At 33.7% G+C, this 23,380-nt stretch overlaps 1 protein-coding gene across 1 annotated transcript in view; it reads right to left on the bottom strand.

The window, feature by feature from the left end:
* LOC119067430 (calexcitin-1) overlaps positions 1 to 18,837 on the bottom strand; it is an 88,458-nt gene extending 69,621 nt beyond the window's left edge. Inside the window, exon 1 of the mRNA XM_037170402.1 lies at positions 18,562 to 18,837. The gene's annotated coding sequence lies outside the window, so the exon portion shown is untranslated. The remainder of the gene's footprint in view (positions 1 to 18,561) is intronic.
* Positions 18,838 to 23,380: the final 4,543 nt, after the last annotated feature.

Here is a 23,380-nt window from a genome sequence, read left to right as displayed (position 1 = left end):
TAAAGGTTCCAGTTCTTGTTTTTCTTTTCTTTTTTCTTTAAGGATATTTTCCATTTCCCCTTTCTTGAAAATTGTCTGCTCGTTCAATCTTCATTTTTGCGATGTACGATGATATTTAACCCAATGAATTACATGCATAGTAAAGTTCAAGCAATAAATTATGATAACTCCCCTCCTGCCAACCAACCCTTTTACTTATATTCTCGTTTCAACAGAAAAATAAATTGAAATTATTTGTCAAGTTTGTAAATTAACATTATGTGTTGAGGAAGATATGTGATAATTTAACTCCATCGCAAACATATAAACATAAACACCTCCAAGAGCAATAAATAAATTTCCTATCTTCAACAAGACGTAAAAGTTTTTTTTTTACTTCTGCTCGTCGTTTTATGATAAATATATCGCAGAGTTGTCTGGGCTCGCATGAATGTGTGTGCTAAAGAAACCCCACTTTATAACCGAGTAGTGAATAGAGCCTTTTCAAGATGTTCGCATTCTTCTTCTTTTTTTATATAAAATATATGTAACCCTAACCGTTGCTGCTAAACAGCTACAGTAAAATTTTCAAAGATAAAATCCTTAAATATATTTCCGACATATTTACGCTTGACAATACACCAAATATACCAACCCATTAAAAGAGCAAACCCTAAGTGATAGTGAGCGAACACAAAACACATTCCGTTTTATTAGGCTTTAATTTTAAATAGCTCAACCGTATTACGTACTTTTCGACGCAAAACGAAAAGTTTCAATTTTGGTTTAGCTTGTTGTCATATGTGATAACACCCATTGTGATAGCACACAACACATCTATGACATACACTATTCGTTTAAATTGATCAGTAAGTTTCGTTTTTTTTAGTTGTCACATAGGGAGAGAGAGAGACGCGAGATCATGTTCGATCAACGATCATTCGTAATCTTTAATCTAAGAGGAATATTTTAATCCGATTTTTTCTCTGTGTTCATCAACGTGGTAGTTCCCCTACCGATAATTTATGCTAAAAATGTGAATTTTAAAGTACAAACAGAACTTTTTCGGAACGTTTCAGTTGTTCTTCTATTTTCAGAGTTCCAGTTTAAAACCTGTGCTATTATACTACTCGATACGAAAAGCATTTGTTCTACGACTATTAATATTTAGCTTTGGCAGAGCCGCATTGAGGGTAGGGCTAGCGTATATCTTGGCATCGTTGAACGTACACATTTTTGAACCCAAGGAAGCATTAAATGCAAAAACATTTTTTTTTATCGAGAGACCTGTCGTGCCAGGACAACTCAAGTTTGTATTTTTGTGTCACGACAGGCTTTTTGATAAAAATTTCTTTCATCATTTGGTGCAAAAATCGTCATTTTAAAACAAACGTGGATTTCTTTACGATGTGTGACAGCAACGCACTTCAGTGAGTAATCATAGTGGTCAGCTGCAGAAGGTACTGTATTTTACATAAAAATGGTTTTGCAATGTATGACGTTTGTTTGATACACTGTTCAGTTTCAGTACTCTATTAGAGTACCACTCATGCTTGAAGTTCGTTGGTGACAGCTGAGATATAGGCCACAAGGTCTATTCAAGGTTGTATACTTTGAGGAGGTCACGCAGACCGCCATTTTCTTAGATACGCGGGAACACACCACTTCTGATGATTTTACCAAGGTAAATATAGTGAGGATCGTAGTCAACCATTTTAAAAAAGATGTCATTGGCATCGAACTTATTTGCTAGGCCGCGCGTCTGAATGGCATTACCTCCTCACTATATTTACCTTGGATTTTACATGTAAAAAATGTCACCACATCATCAAGACGACGAGAATCATCAGAGTAGGTGAATTTTGGTGTGCAACTGTGGTGTGTAACCCGCGTATCTATATCTGCGTGACCTCCCCAAAGTGTACAGCCTTGGGTCTATTCTCGTTGGGGCCCTACTAGAGCAAATGTATCGGATAATGTAGTAATATGGAAGGGATTTCAAATCGTACACCTTATGAGTGCCTCAAAGTCCGGTGTGGCGCTGGTCTGATTGTCTGTATATATTAATAAGAAAACATATTTTGATACACGAGCCACTTGTGTTTTCTTTCTGTTTTTCGGGATGTTGACGTCGACCTGACTAAGTATAAATATGTTACACAGAATGGTAATTATCTCAGTGTAAATCTATCAACGACATTGAATTATGAAGATCTTGGTAATAGCTGGAATTATAGTTCTAATCCAGGTGATAAAAAATTCTTTAAACGAATCTCTTTTGAACTTTAAACGTAATTTTTAATTACTCCAGACTGTGAATGTAACTGCAAAATTTAAACCTCTATGTCCAATGAGTTTTCCCGAGCCATGTGAGGACACAGCTAATACAAAACCCGGCCAGATGATCGACCAGAATGGCTGCTTGAGTTATTTTTGTGCACCGAAACAACCATATTGCTGTGGACGGTCAGAGATACGAGTGTGTGGCGAAAACAGTTACAGTGTTGAAGTGTACGACTTGAAAACAGGGTGTTTAATTTGGGACTGTGCGCCTTGTTCAGATTTTAACGAAGAGGATGGCATGAATATGTGTTGTCTCATAGGTACTCCTTGCAAGACAATCAGTTCTATCGGATGTCCGATTTGGAGTTGTTGTTGAAATGAAATATTTCAAGAGTATTTGGATGAGTCAAGAAAATAAAATTTTTATCAAAATTAAATTCAAAGTTTTTTGCGAGCGTCCTCCCAGGGATCAGGGTTTCGGGTTGAAAAAATCAGGGCACATGCCTATAACGAGAATTCCTGAATCCTTTCCGAAGCCTAGGGGCAATTTACATCATTAGAGAGCCCGATTCGCAAGGTGATTGTGTAGGCCCTGTGTCCGGTAAACGAAGATCTACTCTCCTCTTTAAATAACAGGGAAGGTCTTATCTTAGTTAATGCATTCAATTTCAATCGAAAATTTTACCCAAAAAAAGTGCAAGACACAAAATCAACTCTTGCTTCATAAACGTAGAATCTGCGTTGAGGTTTCTTCCTTTTGATTTTAATTCTTCGGTAAAGTTTTTGTGGTAAAATTTTTAACAACTCATCTTTTTAACACAACGACCGCAAAAGTCTATTGAAAGCATAAAAATATGAACAAAACTCATGCATGGCAATGAAAACAGAAGAAATTTCATCTCACAGTTGACATAAATTTCGTGTCTTTAACATTTGTTTGGAAAACTTTGTCGTATTCCCTATGTTATCATGTAACCGCTATTCCATTACCCTATTGAAGTGCTTACCATATAGGCGAATTTGTTCCCGTTTTATTGCATGTATGGTACTCAAAACTGTACATGAATGGAGTGTACAAAATGTACGTATGTACATACACACGACGCTACATAATTATGGTAATAAAATACAATTATTTGTACGACTACCCAACAAAAAGTTAATTTCGGTTCTGATGATGGCCCCGGTTTTTGTTTTAAAGTGTACTAAGTGAGTGGCGGTATAGTGGTGAATGGTGATGGTGTGGCGTGTGGTGGTGGTTGTGTGTACACATAATTTCCTTCTCATTTTGCTTTCATAATAATGGCAATATTTCAATCAGTGCACATAAGTTTTCCGACTATTTCGGTACGTACGTATACATAAGTTGTAATGCAAACATAATACGAAGACAAATTCATATTATGGCAACAGAATTTACAACTCCAACACACCGTAAGCAGCCAATCCAATTCTCTCTCTGTACATCAGTGAAATTCGTATTATTTCTATTATTTATATCTGACATGGATCAAACTTTATATGCACATTTAGAGGATAAATTTGTGTTCCAAAAACCAATTACAGAACCCTAATCAAAGGATTTATCTTTTTCGATTTGAATCATCCCCGGAAAGGTAAATCCTCCATTTGTATGAATTTAAATTTTTTAAATAAAAATTTATTTTTTCTTAATTATAAGCGGAAAAAATGAGAGCACATCGACAAAGGGTAGCGCGTGAGCAATGTTCAGGTTGACTCTTCGTAGCTCAAAATGCCGTAATGGGATTTTTGGCATTTGAACCAGGTCAATTTAAGGGGATGTTTTCAATGAACGACAATGTGGAAGTGGTAAAATGTCCGTACATCGGATATCTTTTACACCATCACAGATAGAAATATGGTCCTACATCTTAATCTTTTTATGATTAACCGCACGCGAACGAATCCTTTATGAAATTAAAATTTAATCCCTCAGGAACTACTTTCACTTAACCCCAAATCATTAGGTCCTAGAGAAAAGGAAATTTAATCTTTCGCTTCTTTTTGTTTCTGTTCTCTGATATCTGTTCTCTTAGAGTAATTAAAGTGTTTTTTAGGTCAGAAATGAGAACAATTTTTTAATTTAGCTTACGAGATTTAACCAGGTACCTTCAGCATACCAGTTAAGACCCTTTACACTGAGCTATTGCGTTCTTAATCCTGTCAGTGCTTATTTCGAACTATTGTTATGGACAAAAATAAACCTTAATTTTTTAGTGAAATGATCGGGCAATCCAAATGACTGAAATTGTGAGACCAGTGACACTAAAAAATATAAAACATTTACTGACGTTAAGTCATGTCTATCAGTAGTATCATTTTGATCCCAATTTTAATCCACAGAGAATTTTGAATTCCTTAATCCCTAGCAGGGGATTACAAAGTAATCCCAGATAAATTACTTACTGGAAGTAATCCCTTCCGAAATTACAATTTCAATTCCACATTTAAAACATTTGAAACATGTGGTGCGGCGGCTGATCAGGCAGAACGCGATAAACACAACTAAAGAATCAATACAGCTTCACTCCGCTGGCGTTCGAATCTTTAGGATCCATCGGCCCTGAAATGTTTTTAGTGAAGCTGGGCAAACTCATGAAGCGCAATACGGGTGAACCACAAAGTTTGGATTTCCTATTACAAAGGATTTCCATTGCTATTCAGAGGGGTAACGCAATCAGCATACGCAATACGTTCTGTGATAAAAACGATTTTAACTTTTTCTTGTGATATTTTCGTACGTCTTTGTATTGTATTAATTGTAACTTTTAAAGAAAATTAATAAAAATATACAAAATACTACCTAAAAAAAATCCACATTTTTATCTGCGGGGACTGTATTTTATGAACTTTTGGGACAATTTTTTTTTTTGCAGTGGCTTCCCCCTCGAATCCAACTCATTTTTTTCGGATTGAGCGTTTAAAGAATCAAGTAGTATTATTCCACAAAAACAATGCGTACATCAAAATTGTAACATTCCCTTTTTTTATTACCATCCCATTTTTCGTATTTTATCATGTCAATCCAAAGAAAAAAAAATCTTTCTCTATCCGTTCAATTCGTTAATGTTATACTTTCAGTACAAACTTTACAAGTCCTTAAAAGCGAAGGCTTTAAGTTAATTAAAAATCAACTTAACTGAGATGATTATGATATTTGAAATAATTTTGCTTTCAGCAGCTAACTATATTTAAATTCTAATTTCAAGAGATATTGAAGATAATCGCATTAACAAATAGAACTTGCGACCCGAAACTTGTACTAATGTTCCAGTTTATAAATATAGGTCAAAGACGCAAGAAAGTTTTTCGGGTAGGATTTTCTTTCAACATTTATCTTTTGAACTTTTTTTTTCGAAAATCCACTCGTGCAACATTTCTTTTTCTTTAAATCATATTTCAAGCTGTAAAGGCATAAAAAACTGAGAGTCAGAAACATTGTAAAGAAAAGTCTAAATGATTTTCAACTTATCGCCCATTGGAATAATAATAAAAATTATTTTCAATGGCAAGGGAATGAATTGAGAATATTATAACCAGTAAAAAAATATAGATTGGAATACGAAACGAACCTGAAAGTTAACGTCAAGTACCAAACATTTTGGCATGAAATTACATAAAAGACGCAGAGCCATGATTTCATTGACGTTTGAAGACCAGGTAGGACCTCGAACAAATATAGAAGTTTTAGAACAAGTAATGGTTTACGTACTTTACGCAATTGAGTCGTACAATTTCAGCGGTAATATCTGAACTTGGCCTTATTTTTGGGAATTGTAATTCTGAAATATTCTGAAAGTTTCTTCTTATACACGCGTACTCAAAGCACCTAGCACAGTAGCAGTAAATAATCGAGTATTAAGTCACGACAGTGATTCAATCTTAGACGAATTATATATAGACTGGAAATTACGAACAAATTTACGTAAAATTTTTGTCCCCGCGACAATATTTGATAGTGTGAGAATTGGTGGGCAAAATTGGTGTGCAAATTAGCGTGAAGAATTCAATTTTTTTACTACACAAATCTTTAAAATTTTAAAAATTAATAATAAAATATTAAACGATTATCTTGGGGATGAAGTTGGAAACTTTCAGAGACCGGAAGTGTACTCCAAGAATACACTGGATTAATAAATACGCAAAAGGTTTTCGAGAAAAAATATTTTCGAATTTACACAATTTTGACACAATTCATAAAAAAACCCTTGAAAGTTGAGACCTCAGTGAGTTAATGATAAATTGTCCCAAATATTAAATAAAAACAAAACTTTACATTGGCGATGTGTTGATGCAAGATTTTACGTAAAAACGTACGAAATATGCGTCTTATACAAACTTATGTTGGGATTTCCCTCGGGTCGAAAATGGCTTATTACATTACTAGAATTGGTTTGGGAAATCAAAGCATTACAAAACTTGGATAAAAATGAAAAGTCACCTTTTCGTGTGATTGCCGACCTCGACTTCGACTCGGATCAACAAAATTTACACGAAAAATGGACTTTCAAACTTTCTATCGCTTGTCATGTAAATAACGATTTCATCAGAGCGATTCGACATTTACATTGCCATAACACGTAAAATCTCATAGATAAGTGTCATAAGCCAAGCGGTATTATCTGTGTTGAATAAAACGTCATCTCTCTGTCTAAAGTGAAACAAAGCAGTAAAAAATAGTTAAAGACGAAAGGAAAATGTGACAAAACATTTCAACTGAAAAAAGTTGCTGGTTCTGCAAGATTCCTAAATAAAATTGGCTGTAAATAAATTCTTTAGGTAAAATTTTAAAAACGAAACTCAATAACAATTCTGAAAATTTGAATTTTCAATGCGATAAACTTTCTTTAGAACGAACGAAAAAAAAGTGGCTTGTCGAATAAAGCAGAGAAAAAGGGGAGAGACGAGAAAGGAAAATAATGTCAGCGTTCTATCATTCTATCTGATTTTTATTGTACTAATGACAGAAAAAATAAAATTTTTATTGAAATTGAAAAATTCTTTATCATGCCGACGAATACACTTCGTTCTTTGTGTGTGCCTTCAATAAATACTACATTTTTTTCTTCTTCGAGCAACGTGTATATATACACCTTTAAGAACAGATTATAAAAGAAAAACAAGACAAAAATAAAGGAAAATCACTTTTCTATACCATACCGTACCCGCAGTTCTCTCTTTTTTTATCTTTTTCATAATATTTACTTGTTATACAGTGCGTAAATAAATTGAATTCTTGTATGATAAGAAGAAGAGAAAAACTTTTTCAAATTGATACAACAGCAGCACACCAAAATTCAATATGACGAATACCAACACACCTAACATCTTACGTTTATAATATAATAGCTCACAGGCCATTTAAGGGAATGCCAGCGTTTCTTGATTTTTTTTTTTTGCTGTGGTTTTATTTAAGCACCTGGTAGGTTAATCGTTCCCATATTCCGAAAATTAAATGTAAAATTACTTTGTCAGATAAAATAACAAAAGCAAGACTGGCAACGAACGCTAGAATAAACTTTGCAGAAGAAATTCGACTTTAATTTGAAAATGTCTTTAGGATTTCGGCGGTAAACTCTTAGCGATGCAATTAGTAAGTTTACACTATAAATGTTAAGTGTCTGAAAACTTTCGGCTTGAGTGTGACGCTCTATATATACGACCATGCGATGCCACTTAGAAAGTGTCAAAAAAGTACGTGCCCCAAACGAGGGGAACAGTTGAATTTCATTATATAACGCAAGTTCTTGCTATTGACGGTTAATAACACCAGGTATACAAAAGAAAGAAATAATCAAGCTGTCTGACGGTAAGGTTTATTGGCATTGTGAAGCTACCGTTGATTCGGCTTTGTTAGCATCACGTATACGAGTAGTAGAAAAGAAAATTGATTTTGTCCGAAATGACTGCCTTACGTAGTTTTTTTTTCTTAATTGAGTTTGGATCCGAATCCCTATCGTGTCGCACTCATTCTCGTTCGTGGACGGCTTGTTTTTTTTTCACTTTGCAAATTAATTTTTAATTGCCAAAAGTAAACAAAACTCGCAGTCAAACATTTTCTTACATTATATAGTCAGCTGAATACATTAAAATTCACAGATGGAACTGTCATTTTGAGGTTTTCATGGTAATAATGTTAGCCAGTTTTCTTTCTTTCTTCTTTAGAATAATATTTTTTTTTGTCTCTCGTCTCCCAATTTAGTCAGGTCTCGTTAGTTTGAGTTTATTTTTGTTTTTTTTTTTGTATTTTTTTTTCGACAAATTCGACTCAATTTTTAATTCATTGAACAAGTTTCTTTACACAAATTTCGACACATTTCCTGCATTCAATTCGATTTTTTGCTATCCAATCTACCAAATAATCATTCCTATGTGTGTATACCATTGCCAAATTGGCACCGTATTCGAAATTCACCAGAAACGGAAGAGATGAAATTGATGTTTTCTTCACTTAGTTTAATTTATTCTGAAAGCCACATGTCCCCCGATCCCGACGGCAATAAATTTCAATGTAGAAAGTTAACTTTTTGACCAAGAAATTCTCTGATTTGTCAGAGATGTGAGTCTCGTTTTGATGTGATAAAGGTTAAACCAAAATTCCAGAGAGCAGTGAGACAATAATCTGCCTTTCAAGAGTTCATTTTATCTGTTCATTCTATACTCTCATCGTTCAGTCTAAATTCTCGTCGTTCATTCTATATTCTGAAGAGTTCTACTGGTGAATGAATTACACTCTGCTAGTCATCTGGATTTTTGCGTTTTTGGTTGCAAGTATGGATTGGAGTATTTGATTACTTGTAATTGTTTAAGAAACCTTTCATTACATCCAACTTCACACATTTTCAGTTTTCCTCTAACATATAAAATCCAAACCATAGGGACTGATAAAAATGAAAAGATTCGTGTTTGGAAAACTGAAAATGTATGAAGGTGGTCTGGCAAAGTATAATTCATTCACCAGAAGACTTCTAATGCTTCATTTCCACTTACGAAAAAACCACTCAGTGAGAAAGAAAAAATTGATTTTTTTTAATTTTTACTTTGTTTACTTGACAGTTTGCTCTCTCACGGAGTACTTTTTGTTGACTGGAAACCATACTTAAGAATATAGAATGAACGACAAAAATTTAGAGTTAACAATGTTAGTTAACAATGAGTATAGAATGAACAAATAAAATGAACTCTTGAAAGTCAGATTATTGTCTCGTTGCTGGAATTTTGGTGTAACTTCTATCACATTCGTTTCGACGGAAACTTATTCACGCACTTCTTTCAAGATTATATTTGTTGTAAGCTCGCAAAAAACGGCAAGAGCATAAAGACCACTAAAATTTCAGCTGGAATGTATAGTCCAGTAATAATGTTTGTGTCAATGGCTTAGCAAATGTTATGTTAAAACTAATGAAGTAAAAGATTTAGTATGAATTTGTTGAAAATACTAGTTCAGGAGAAACAGCCGATTAGTGCTGACGATATGTTTTATAGGTGGGTTGGAGAAACCCATTATTTGAGTAAATATTATCTGATTTCAAGCTATACCGATTTTGGAAATTTTGGTTTTAATCGACGAGGTATAAATTCCTTAGGTAAAGTTCGTAGGTGTTCGATGTTGGACAAATGATCTGGAGGTTATTCCCAATAGCATTTTTGTCTGGCTCTCAAATTTCACGATATCTCGAGAAATCCGGAACCAATTTTGGAACTTTTGGTTTTATTCGATGAGAAATAAAATTTTTGTGCTCAATTTCGAATACGGTCAATGTTGAACTCATGCTCTCTAAGTAATTCCCAAAAGCATTTTTGTATGGCTTTCGGATTTCACGATAACTCGAGAATTCCTAAACCAAATTTGGAAGTTTTGGTTGTATTCGACGAGGAAAAACGTTTTTGGGTTCAAGTTCGTAGATGGTCAGCTTAATACTCATGATCTTGAAGTAATTCCCAAAAGCAATTTTATCTGGTTTTTGATTGCACGATAACTCGAAAAATCCTGAACCATATGAAAAATCTGAACGCCTTTCAAAAACTAATAACATTTATGTCGTACACTGCTTAATATAAAATGAGGGATAATTTCTAACAATATTCAATTTTTCATAACTTTTAACTTTGGTGAAGTAACCAAAAAATAACGCATTCCAATAACTTTTCTTATAAAATTCGAAAGACGCTTTTCATTTCATTATTTTTCAATGAATTGGTTGATTCCAGTATTTAAACAAAAAATATTGTTCGGGTGAAACCTATAACATCGGTGTGCATTGAGTGAGCATTGTAAATGTAAGAGTGCACTAGTCTGTGCTAGAGTCCATTGTAAAAGTAAACATTCTGTGAGCTTATCACTGGTCGGTACAAGTGAGAATCCAGTGTGTTTATCACTGGTCATTGCTAAAATCAGCATTGTAAAAGTAAAAATCCCGTGTGCTTATCACTGGTCATTACTAACTTTCCTCATTTCAATCAAAAGAAATCAATTTACTTGAAATTTCCCTAAATTTAAAAAGGCAGTCGAGGAAACCGACCCACAAACAGTGGGGCTTAGTTTAGGAAAACAAAATTGTACCTAACAACATCAAATGATCTGGCATCATAAAGTCATGGCGTCGTCATGGGTCACACCGAAATTTAATCAATTTCATAAATTAAACGTTAAGCGCGTAGCGAAATAACTTTACTCAGCTTTATTGTTGTCATATAGTGCGCCTCTATCGAAAATTGGAATTTTGGAAACTGTAATTAGAACGTGATAACCTTTTCAACAATTTAAACGATTTTCTGTGTAAGAACACACGTAAACGGAAAAAAGATTTCTTTAAATTACCATCCACACTACTTGGAAATTAAAAAAACATTGTCAGGTTTAATTGTCACGCCTTTGTTCTATTCAATGAAAAGATTTTACAAATTTAATGGTTCCCAATGTATTCAAATGAATTTGATTCCTTAAAACTTTACCTGGGTGCTTATAGATGGAAACAATATCTTTTAATTAGCGCTTATCACGGTTGATGCGCGACGACTCCGTTTAAATAAGGGCATTCAAATTGGCAACCATTTCGCAAAAAAAAAGAGAGAACGAAAGGCCAAACAAACAAAGATTTCTAAAGTGCTTCAACGATTTCGCATATAATTGTTGGAAAATTTCCACCCCATGTTTGTCAGCTAATTGAAATGATGACACCCTTGAAGCAATTCAAAACAACAAAACCTTAAGACAAATCTACTTTGTTCCGACAATGAATCTACGTGCCTTAGCAAAATTGCCTTTGGATGGTTTAATGTTTTTCACCAAAATGGATCGTACTGTAAATGGCGGAATATATTTATTTATTGAATATTTATTAATTAGTTATACCATTCCCTCCGTTTTATGCTTTCCTTTTTTTTTGTCTATCCTCATAATATCAATAGCAAAACACTGTTTAGCACCCATACCACACGAAACATTCGATGCGGGTGTGTACAAAATAAATTAAAAAAATGTTTTAATGTTCGGTGATATTTAAATATCGAATTTGTAAAACGTTGGAATGGGTAGAATGGAGGTAACAAAGTGTAGGAAAGACGTCGATACAATAAATATTCTTCAAGTTCTTTTCTTCTCTCTTTTCTATTTTTTTTCCTCCTTTGCTTTCATCCACGGATAGGAAATCAGGGAAACTTTATTTGCATATTTGAATGTGAAAATGCAAATCGATCTCTCCGGCTATAGAAGTACGCTTCAACATCTTTACGAATAACGTTTATTCTTCCAATAAAATAACCTACATTTTGTCGGTAACACTTCAACCATAGGATGTAGTATAAGTGTTATACAATCTCTGAACATCTCGAGCAATAATCGTTTTTCTTCGAACCGATACTTTTGTGTATGGCTCCAATAAAAATGTTAAGTATTTGACACTTACCACACCACACAAACATACACAGACACACAGGCCGCACATATTCGAAATGTTTTACCAGTTAAAGTGAATTTGTGACTTTGATTTTTTAGAAGGTTGTCGCCGTTATTTCTTCATCATTACCTTCTTTTCTATGTCCTACGTTTTATGTCAGCGTCATGTCTGAAGACGTTGATTTTACCTGTAACTATATTGTATAGCTAACAAGCAGGAGTGGCTACATAACGGCCAATCGGGCAATAGCATGAGGTAAATGGGCCTTTCATCCCGCTCCTTTAGCGCTAGTAGACAAAACAAATCTCGTGAGTCATTAAACCGCATTATTCAAACTACTCAAGGACTCCGTTCATTAAAACGAAAAACTTAAAGCAGGTACGAAATATCCTATGCGAAATTTACAAACTTTTTTTTTCATAGGGTCGAAAGTGGCTTATTACAGCCCTGGGGATAAAAAGTAAATTGACAGCAGCTCAACAGCATGTAAAATCGATTACATAACTTGGATTCGCACAGGATCAACAAAATATACACGAAAACTCTACTTTATGTACAGCAGTGCGATCAAAGAAGTGCGTAAATGGATTGTCATATATTTACGCACTGGTAGGTAAATTGACGTTTGTAAAAAATGATAATCCCACTGCTGTACATAAAATCTTGTTGCTAACACGTTATTAAATGGGGGTTTTGCGCATACGATGTGTGCCGAACTCGCCTTCGGCTCGTATCGACAATCTCACATCTAACTAGCTAGCAAAATAACTATTTCATCCGAGGGGGACCGCACTGAATTTGCAACTCTTTTTTTCGGCATGCAACTCTTTTTTTCCGCGTGCAACTCTTTTGCAACCCTTTTTTTCCTCGTGCAACTCTTTTGCAACTCTTTTTTTCCGCGTGCAACTCTTCTGCAACTCTTTATTTTTGCGTGCCACTCTTTTTTTTCAGATTGCAACTCCATGCAACTCTTTTCAGTGCGGTCCCCCTCGATTTCATCGTTTTATCCCTTGTTATGTATTCGAGTGTTCGAGCCGAAACTCAAGAAGTATCGACAATTCAGGCTATTTTCTCACAGAAATATTAACAGGTGATGAGTCGATGTTTTCAAAAAATGAATTTCTAGCGAGGCCATTATTCCGATATGCAAAATTGATTTCCATTTCTATCTACCAATTCTATCAACAATAAAAAAATTCCACCGATATACATCAATTAGAATTTTTATCTCCAAAACAGCATATCCCGAATGCTAATAGCTTTATATATATGTGTGTGTTAGACAAAAACAGAATGCAAAATGGAATATTTTAGAACATGCATCGGAGGATTTTATGCAATCACAACATCTACATCCCTGTAAAAATTCGTCCCCGTCTTAAAACTGAAAAAAAGAGAATCGAAAACAGAATACATTAAAATAAATTTTCTCCCTTTTTTATAATTCTACGAAAGCGACCTATGTACAGAAATGTTTGTTTTAAGGTAGCTCCGTGTTGTTCTACCTAATCTGACCTCAATGATTATTTATTTAGCAATTTTTTTTCTTCATTTTACGATATAACACGTACGGCAAGTCGTAGTTTATTTGGACACATTAAAGCAACTTATGTGAAAAAGTAATCACAGTTTCGATCACAGTGAATTTGATTCAAGGTAGTATACACCCGTTCAATGCTAATATATTTTCTTATCATTACGAATTCGGAACTTTTTGACGATAAAGTTTTTTATTAAACAGTTTGCGGATACTCGTAAAAATTCGACCCTTTTCCTATCGGGAGTCATAGTTTTTCTGAACTTTGCTTCAAGTGTTACGGGCATTTCTTAAACGAGTTGCGTTCATGTTGTGTATACGCGGTTTCAGAGAGATCAATATCATATTGTTGATTGAATCACCTGCTTCTCATGAGACAGAACTACAACTCCAAGTGACATCAACTGCCACCTTCGGTCTTCTTAAAAAAAAATCGTCAAAAAAATGAGATTCCATGTTTTCTTCGGAATGGTCCTTTACTCCACGACCTTGATTGTTTTATTGTTTTATCTGTAATGTGATCTTTGTGTGATGACTAAGAATCAGTCAAGAGTCCCCTCAATCAGGGCTTTTTGTAAAGAATTTTAATTCTGAAAAATTATAAAAAAATTTTAATTTCTTTTGAGCAATTTATTGTTCTCGAATTGTTTGGAATTTTCAGAATTAAAAAATTCCCTAAAATAAGCCCTGCTCTAAATCCCCGCCTTTCCGAGATTTATGCAGTCTGAGTAAATTGGAAAAAGGCAGAGTTTAGGTCCAAAGAAATTTCAGAACGGTTCAGAAAGAGAGTGTCTGTTCATACAATTTCACCCTACTATGACTGTGCCCGTATGTTCACTGACGATTTTATGGTCGTTATTGTCTCGCTATAAAAAATGAATGAAAAGTATAATTGCAGATATGGCGTCAGTAATCCGAAAAAATTGTTCATTTATATACTGAAAAAACGCATGTTACAACTATTGAAGGAAAAGATTTTGCATCCAACTCTGGTTAAATAAAATTTAAACAACAGAAATTAGCAGATTTATCGATACACTTGTCGTTTGTACAAGATTAAGTAAACATTTCTCTTCAAGGCCCAATTATTTTCTTGTCCTATATTTTCATCATCGACCAAAAAAAAAAACCTTTAGAATTAAGGGAGATCAGCCGTAATATATTTCATGATTGATTGACTATTGTGATTTTCTTCGATAAAAATTTGTATGGCAAAATGTTTTGCTTGTGATTCGTATAGTTAGGTGGATTGCGACATAAATAAATTGAAATGTGGCTGTGTGATGGATACTTTATAAATATTATACGAAGCGTAGAGTGATGAAAATTTAATAGCAATTTTTGCTTCGAAAAAAGAGGGAGAAACCTCTCTAATAACTATTCTTTGAATAATCTCAAAATTTCAAGGAAAAGTTTTTTTTTAATGTTTCGTTTTGAAAACTATTATTAAGTTCAAACTTCAACCAAGTTAAATTGGTAAAAGTTTTTTTTTTTTTAAGAAAATAAATGAATCGGTGTGGTGAATGGGTTAAAATGTTTCTCTTTCCAACAATGAACGGAAAACTCTGCATGCGAAAAAAAAACCTAAATTGATTTAAGTTTATTGTAGTTATACGGTTTGTTCTGTAACTGCAATAATTACCCATCATTTAAAAAAAATCGCCAATTGGTCCAGGAACCAAGAACCTAATATTTCTTCTGTCCCCTGACATTTTATAACTAAATTTTTGATTTTCGTTTTGGGGAATTTCGCACCGTGAATTTGCAGCAGCACAAAGAAAAAGTTGTGTTTTTTAAGTGGAAACCATTAGTTGTGCACAATTTTTTGCCAAAACTTTTTTATACAAGAAATATGTTCAATGTCTTTTATTAATTCGACATCCTTTTTTTCATGTCGTTGATGTATGGCCAACACATTTATGACTGAACAATTTTTGTTAGCTTCCTTTTCTTGATAAAGTCTTCGTTCCCTTTCGGCTGAGATCAGAAGTCGTACATTGCCAGTAATTGAACAATTTCCTGAAAACTAAGCTTGGAGACATAAACGTTTTATCCGAGTTAAAAACGTGCAACTGCAATAGAATTTCTATATTTTGCTGACTTTTAGCAGTTTAAAATTTTCCATCGTAGTACGTACAGCGTACGTTGTATCAGTCGCAAAAGCGTTTGTTTTTGCAGGAATATCTGTATTTTGTTTATTACTTACAAGAAGCGAACTGTCGCAGGTAATTGTACAACAAAAGAAGTAGCAGATTTAAACGTTATAAAAATCGTCGATACGCTTGTATTGCTACTGCAGAAGGATGCGTTTAATCATAGCACTCTCAAGCGATAGTGCTATGGTTTAATACGGCTAATAAAAACATAAAATATTTACATTTGGTTGGCAGTAAAGTAGCTTTTTTCATGTTAATTGGAAACTACTGTTAGGAAAATAGTTAAAATATCGAAAAATATGTCCTGAATCATCTGCCACTTTGTGACGCAATTTATTTTCTTTCTTAAATTTTTTGGGTCAATTTTTTGTTGATAAAACTTTTACGTTGAGGCGCAGAATGCGTAGTCACCCCCAGCGATATCAGTTATTTTGTAAGTAGAAACAAGGACTTGCGTCACACTTTCACCCTTTAGGTTTTTTTTGGCGGATTACCTTTCAACAGAAAATAGATTTGGTTGTAGCAGTTTGACCATCTCTGAGAATTCTGAGAAGATTATGAAAATTTCGTTAAAAACTACTGACTTTTCTTAGAGCTGGTCAAACGACTACAACCAACACTAATTTTTATTTAAAGCTATCACATTCGTGGTCGTTATTGCGGTCGTAAATTTTTCGAAAAGAATTCGGAGGAAAAGATATCATCAAAAATGAAATACGAGACTTGCAAATGTAGACTATAATTTTAGCTGAGTATTGATGCCTCTTAAACAAAAAATAATAAAACAAAAAATACGTAAAAAAAAATCTTTTGTATGATGGATTCGACTCGAATTTTTATTTTATCTCTGCCGAATTCACATGAATGTGTATCATGCACCGTTTATTTATAAAGAAAACAACCTGTAGGCAGAAATATAATGGAAGTTTATACCTTTAATGGAACACTCTGATCTTCTTCTTTTTTGTCTAACTTCAACGAAAATCGTAAATTCTCCCCTTTGCCAAATTTTGAAAATCCCTCAGAAACCATGCACTTTAGTATGCATATTAGTTGAATTCAATCGATATATATGTATCTAACACACAGAGAGAGGAAGAGGGAAAGAGTACGTGTGTGTGTAAGAGAGAGAGAAGGATAATTCATGTGTATAAACATTGGCAAACATAAATATTGGCTATAGGATGCATTTAAAGGTAACAGATTAAATTTTCGAGTCAACATATCGTACCCAATCTTTCGTTGAATACGGCTATATGCATATATGGCTCTAATATTCATTACAAGAACAACATTCAAACTATCTGCCAAAAAGTAAAGAGCTGTAATATGAGAAGGATATTCTGCTGCATTTTGGGATAAATTTTTGTTATGTTTGTAAAATACGCCAATGCGACAGTCAGACACACCAGGACCAACAATGCAAATGTATATACATACCAACTATTCGATTCACACACATAATTTTCTTCTTCTTTTTCTATAATCCTTTCATCCCTACCCCTCCCCCTTCTTCGACTATATTATGTGTGTGGTCACACATAAACAATATATCTATATAGACGAAAACCTCTCGGAAAACTTCTCGGGTATGTATTGTATGTAATCCACATCAAACGACCCTAAAGTCAAATACACAAAAAAAAAATTGTTTCCTCAAAGTATAACTAAGAAACTTTCGAAACCGAAACTGAACAGCCCATTAGCAGCATGAATTTTGGGGCTAACTTCTCTGACACATATTATCAACAGTTATGTGTAGAGCAAGAGACTATAATCCTAATATTTCAATTGGTATCCTTGAAGTGATCACGAATAAAGGAGGCCAGAAAAACGTATAATTTAACAACAAAAAAATAATCTTCGTCTCATTAATCACTGATATCCATTCTTGAGTATACAATCAATATATTGGCCGACTGATATATTCCCCGTGTCAATAAATTTATTCATTTTTTAAATGTGATGAACCAATTAAAATCGAACGAAAAAACAAAAGTTTTTAATTCACCAACGGATTTTCCAACAAGAACAAATTCTCATGCAAAATTCAAATTCAAAATTTCCATAAAATAAAGATTTAATATTCATGTGTGCAGTATGCTGTATGCATTGCCCGTACTTTTTATGCCACAAAAACTTTATGTTTTAATAATTACGAACACTCATATCCTTGACGAATTGAACGCTTCATATGATGTATTTTAATGTACCCGTAATTGGTACATGCAAATTTTATTTCTTCCGCCAAATTGCTCAACATTTCACACAACACAGCACAGTATTGCCTTATCCTTATCCCTATTTTTTTTTTTTGCATTTAATAAACGACGAGATTTTCCTCTTCTTTTAAAATGCACAGTTCGATTTTATGGTGTTTTTTTCCTTTTGTTTTTAATTTCTAACTTTTCTAACTGCCAAAGAAGAGTGTTTGCTACCCAGTACAAAGATTATTAAATTCCGTATAAACACACGTTAGCAATTTAAAAACGTACAACACGTTCGTTCAATTTGTTAAATAAATTTTACACTAAAATGTATTACGGTTGTTTAACATCATCCATTTATAAAGAAAATAAATAGAGAGCCCGCAGTTATCGTGCACTTGAAATTGAAAAATTTAATTTGAAAAGAGTACGAAAAAAATGAAAACAAATAAAAAAATAACGGAACGATTGCCACTCACCTTTTTCTCCTCTTTCACGCAAAAAATTTTTTATTTTTATTTTCGTTTCTTTAGAAAACGCAGGAAAATGTTTTCCAACCAACAGTCGAAACAAAAAATATGCAAAAAATCTGAAGAGCGTATTATTTGAGTGCTAAAATACGAATAACGCGAAACGCGACAAGTGTATTTCAAGTTAGCTTTGATAAATGTTGCAAAAGAAAAATCCACAACAAGCACCTGATTACAGTTTGCACTATATATACATATACAACACACCCTCACTGGTTGAACGGAACAAACGGAATGCAGAAAATTCAGCAGTGAAAAGCGTTTATATAGACATACCATAAAATGTACCGAGAGAGATGGCCACACATTTTTCGTATATTACACAGATTCCTGTAAAATTGTTGTACATCTAGTTTTTGGATGATGTGGCGAATATATACATTATTGCGTCTGGATTTATAAAAAAAAGAAAAATTTGTAATTGAAGAAACAACATCGAATGGAGAAGATGAGCTTGGTGTGTGGAGGGTATGGCAGCAAACGACAACAAAAATCTTGATGCCTTTTTTTGCGTCCGTACAACAGGAATTTTTGTTTAAAAAAAAATGATGTACGAGCACGATGTACACAGGACTTGAAGAAATGATGGGGAACAATGACATACATATATAATACACGTGATTGTTACATCTGGGGGTTATGCTGGGGAACTTTTTTTTTATGTATAAAATACAATAAACTGTTGAATTTTCTTTGTCAGTTTAGAGTAAAAATGATAAATTTATCTTTGGACAAAATTGCTAGTTCCGCTTCTACATAACGGATATGGATCATTTTTGGAAGTACTTTGCATGTTTTTGTGTGTATGTCGAAACTGTCCCCTATCAGTGTAAACAATGAAATGAGAATTGTAGTTTGGATGTAGCTAAATATAAAATTTGAAGTAAACGGTCTTAGAAGCTTTAACTTTTGTTTTAAACAAATAGCTCAATCATCATACCTTTCCATAAGAGACAGGCGTTAGACTTATGAATCTACTACTTCTCTTTTTTTGAACCATTTTTTAAGAAAATCTTTTACTTTACTTTTTTTTAACAAACATTAGCACAGCACGAAACTCATCTACCATTTCCTCCGTCAGTCGTCGCTGTCACTACCATCAGATAGCCGTTCGGTTATATCTGTATTTTGAGATAGTGTACAATTGCTGAGATGCACGTATATTAAAAGAAGAGCAACTGGTGTTATTATAAAAGTTGGTATCTCAATAGTTCGATGATGAAATAGTTATTTATGACATCGAGTGCGAACTAATCGAGTACTTTGCACCGAGATTCATGCAACGTTTTATGCCACAGAGTCATCTCAAGTGAGCAAATCTTGCATATTATGATGCTGAGTGGCATAAATTCATTTTAAGACATGCACATGCTAAGAACAGTAGCGAACGACGAAAGCCCTCTCGATTGATGGAATCACTTTAATAGAGAGTTCTTTCTCTAGTTTTTCTTTAATCATCAAATAAAAAACTAATTTCGACTTTTGACAGAAAATCAGTCATCATTTGGCATTCAGTTTTTCTTCCTTAATTTAATTTACTGAAAGCTTTGGAACAAATCATTTCAAACTATCAAATCAACTAATTTAGCCTTTCGCGGACAGAAATTATTATTTGTTCAATATATATGGTTCATTCCAGCGCTACGTTAATTATATTTTCAGAATTCTACGAAATTCTACAGAATGTCAGGAAAGAACAAACGAGTTTCTGCGAATTTCTGTTGTCAGAATGCAATAAAAGTGAAGCTGGACTGAGTTTGATTTTCTATTAAATCTCTCAAGGTATTCCGAAAGACCAACGCATTTCATTGCAATCAGGTGATAAATCATTTCTGTGTGGTGTTGTTATACTAGTAAAATCAGCAAGCGAAAGCTCATAAGTCAACAGGATAAATAATAGAAATTATCTTTCTTGTGGTTGTCGAACCGCATAAAGGAATTCTTAGTTTATGATATTTTGGCGCAAAATTTGAATTAATTAAATTCTTTATCAATTTCGCGCCAAAATATAATTAACTGGGAATTAAGCGCTTAATTGACTAGGAACATCGATAACTTTTAAAACTATCGAAAAAATGTCAGAATTTAATAGTACATGAGTAACCACATGTTACTCAAGTGACTAACAAAATACACTCAATGCCGATCGTCGCAAGTATGTCACTAATCATGTTAAATCAAGTAGCTAGTTAAATAGCTAGACATCGAGGTGTATCATCAAACGTTTAGCTGATTTTTCAGGATTAAGTTTTTGATTAATCAAAGTTGTTCGCATAATTATTACCAACATTCTATTCGTCAAAATAAAAATGTCCAAACGATGCGGTAATCTACGACTTTTTTAGTTTTATCACACGATTCGCTTCATAAGAACTCAATATGATTTGTTGAAAGTAAAAGGAAAGTTAGCAGTTTCGAAAAGGTATAATTTGTAATCCGCGTAAAAAAGGTATAAAAAATTGAATCCCAAGATTTGCCTCTGTGATGCGTAAAAACGGACTTACTTTTTTCGTTAATGACCCCGATTTTCTTGCATGCATTCGATTTTTGCTTCATAAAAAGCGTCGGATCGCTTATTCGGTGGAAATATTAATGGAATATTCATTTTTTGTCCGATTGTGAAATATTTTTACAGCTTTTTTGTGTGTGACGAAGGGTTTCGGTGAGAGAAAAAAAAAACCCGGAAGACCAAGATGAATATGAATTTTATGTTTATAGGTTGAAAACGTTAACTACATAATTTTATCAATGTCAATTTTCTACGTTTTATCTAAAATACATCTACCGACCGACTACCGTATATATGATGGAATATAATGCACAGGGTCATAAAAAATATTTTTACCATGAAATATGAACGACATTTGTTAATTTTGCTAGCAAAAATATTATAAAACGTTCGTCTTATGTCAGCCATTCCTTTTGTATATTAAAGGGAAAAAAATGAATAAATTCACAGGATGCAATAAAAAATTAAACGAAGATTATAAAGCCATCCGTACTGCAGCGTACGTTACAATCTAACATTTTATTTTATCGGTGTGGATTAATCTAGATTTTTTGGTTTCTTCTATTTTATATGATTTCACACTCATAAAACAACCTGCAAAGTGCAAAATAACTTTACACAGCGCATGAATGTCACTTAAACATGCAAATTGTTCTAAGCTTCCACAAAAAATCTCACAATGGACGGAGTATTTCATTAGTAGAGGAAATCCGTATATGGGTAATTCCATGGTTCCATACAAGAATTTGAATTTTTAGCCTCCGAAGGGTGACGTCGATGGTTAGTTGTGTTACAAATTTGTGACATTTCGTTATATTTTCACTAAACCTTTTTGGTAGCCCAAAATTTGTGGGAGGTATGTCTATAAAAGTGATATGCTGCGGGGGTCATTCAAGCCATAAGTGCGCTTCACGATGAATCGGTGGATGAACCCACCTACTTCCCTCACCCAACTAACTAACTAGATCGACCCAAAATTATTTTTCTCATGAAGTCATATGCAGTAGCTCTCGAATGACACAGTTCTTCAGTTTTCATATTAAAAAAAAGTAATTTCAGTAACGGTTGGATCGAGGTAATATGCCCCTACTTCGACACAGAATCAAAAATCTTTTAAAAATTTAATTTCGTGGCATTTGGTGCAATTGTGCAATTATAGCGTTCGAATCTACAGGGAAACGAGTTTACAGAAATCGTTTGAGATTCAATGGTAACGTCTCGAAATATCGAAATTTTATACCAATGTTTTTAATAACTTTATACCTCATTTAGTTGTCAAACTTTTTTTTACCGAAATCGTTTCAGGTTTAGTGAAAATATATAGAATTTTCACAAATTAGCTAAAAACAAGACACACACTTTTATGGTGGTATCTCCCCTAGATTTAGGACCACCGACCTTATATGGGGCTTAAGCTACGCGTCTGTGCAACGTCTTTCAGGGAAAAAAAGTTTAGCGAAATCGGTTTACATTTGGTGAAAATATTTCGAAAAGTCAGAAATTAGCTGGAATGTTCCATATGGTGTTTCGTAGAAATTTTGGTATTTACCACCAACTGGCCACCTGTAGCAATGAAACAAAGATAATATGGAAATTCAAAGTCGAAAACTACTAAATTCTATCAGAAATCACTTACAATTAATTTCAACCAAAATTTTGACTACTTATAAGACGTATGCTACATCCAAAAATGAGGAGCTTCGTGTCACAAAAATAATGGAATTCCCCATATATAATGAGCAATGTAAGTGCTCGAGTTGGTAAACAGCTGAAGCAAATTTAGACACAAATTTGGTGTTTGCAAGTTTTTATTTTAAATATGCTAAATTAGCAGGTACGATTTTTAGACCAATTCTTTGGCGAAATTTTATTTTCTGGAACGTGTTTCGATTTTTGAATAAGGCTTGGTACTGGTACACTTCAACCGCCATATAATAAATTTCGTCGACATTCCTATACTTCGTCCATCGTCGTCCGTCCATCGTAAATTTTTGCCGCGAAAAGCTTAAAAGAATAAATTGGTTTTTTAAATCGATAAATAGGCAAAGTAAATCACGAGTAGGTGATTTATTTCCTACCTCCCGCTTTCATCAAGTCTCAAATCGACCTGTTCAATTGAGCAGGATTCGGAAGAAAAAAAAATCAACCGAAACAAATGTACACACATTCTCCATACACTTGACTCACAAGTCATCATGTTCACCGCGGGTATTGGTGAACGATATATATGTAATTCTATTGTGGGTTACAGACGTTCAG

This window comes from Bradysia coprophila, assembly GCF_014529535.1.
Source record: "Bradysia coprophila strain Holo2 chromosome X unlocalized genomic scaffold, BU_Bcop_v1 contig_12, whole genome shotgun sequence".
Classification (NCBI taxonomy): domain Eukaryota; kingdom Metazoa; phylum Arthropoda; class Insecta; order Diptera; family Sciaridae; genus Bradysia; species Bradysia coprophila.
The sequence above is the reverse complement of the archived record's forward strand: the minus strand, read 5'-3'. Positions and strand labels throughout refer to the sequence as shown.